The sequence below is a fragment of the Cervus elaphus genome, chromosome 3 (assembly GCF_910594005.1).
Source record: "Cervus elaphus chromosome 3, mCerEla1.1, whole genome shotgun sequence".
Classification (NCBI taxonomy): domain Eukaryota; kingdom Metazoa; phylum Chordata; class Mammalia; order Artiodactyla; family Cervidae; genus Cervus; species Cervus elaphus.
Window position 1 is genome coordinate 51,357,796 of NC_057817.1, and position 1,435 is coordinate 51,359,230.

Here is a 1,435-nt window from a genome sequence, read left to right on the forward strand (position 1 = left end):
ATTAACTATTGGCTATCCAACAATATAAGCATACAAAACCAATGCTCCTTCCTTTACTTTATTTACCACTTTTCAGAATAATGAGTTAATGTTCTAGTTGCTACCTAAATTCATTTGAGTATCTATATGAACTCGAGATTTCTATGTATTTGATGTGTTTTGGTCTGATGAATTCAAGGTTTTCACGTTTGTCCACCTACAGACTGTCTTGTTTCCTTTTACACGACTCATCCTTTCTTTCTGGTATAGAAATATAATCTCAAGTTAACTTTGCATATTTTCTTCCCCTGGCCTGGAATTAACCATGTTTCCCCCAAAAGAAATCCCTTATCTTTTTGTAGAAAGTGGTATTTAGAGAGAATCATGTGGTTAGTGGGTGAACTCACTGCGACTGAATTGTTTCTGCTTCTTGGACTTAAAATTGCACAAAGCAAAAAATGCTATTCTGTTGATTAAAGTTATGAGTTCCTACTGATATTTTCATTTCAAGTGTAAGATTACAAATGTTTTAGTTAGCTCAACTTATTTATATGTGTGTATGTGTGTGTGTGTGTGTGTGTATATATATATATATATATAGAGAGAGAGAGAGAGAGAGGAGTCATGCACACAGATATCATAAAGTTGTAAATTCAGAAAACTTAATCAGATGATAAGATTCTTATAGATTAATAAACCCCAGTCTCAACTCCTAAATTTACTCTTTACCAGAAAAATGAAAAAGCCAATAATGAAGTGTATCTCTTGTTTGCTAGTAAGCATGAGTTTAGTTGTAACATTCTCTTCATTTGAAATCTCTAAATTAGGAAGAACTCAAAGATGCTGCATGTGTGTAGATTAGTCATTCATTCTTCTCAGTAGACATTTATAAATCTTGTCTGCTTTGTGTGCTTGGTCGTTCAGTCATGTCCAACTCTTGTGACCCCATAGACTGTAGCCTGCCAGGTACCTCTGTCTATGGGATTCTCCAGGCAAGAACTCTGGAGTGGGTTGCCATTTCCTTCTCCCAGGGATCTTCCTGGCCCAGGAATAGAACCAGGATCTCCTGCATTGCAGCCAGACTCTTTACCAACTGAGTGAGCTACAAGGGAAGCTGCATGAAGCCAAAGATGAAAAGTCCTCTCCTGGTAATTGTGATAGTGTGATGTATAAGCCATTCTCCCTTGTCTCGAATAAGGAACAAAAATCAGATGAGAGGTAGTAAGTGTAAGAAACCATTCTCTCTCCTGTGTTCAGTGGATACATTGCAGATGTCCTTTCAAACCAATTAAGAAAAAATATGATTAACTGAATATGGTTCCATTTACCTAGCCATTGACTCCAAGTTTTACTAGGAAAAGAACACACAAAATGGATATTCTATGAAGGTCACATACAAGCACACAACTGTAAATTATAAAATGAGTAATTGGACTTAATCTTGGGGTTATTCTAT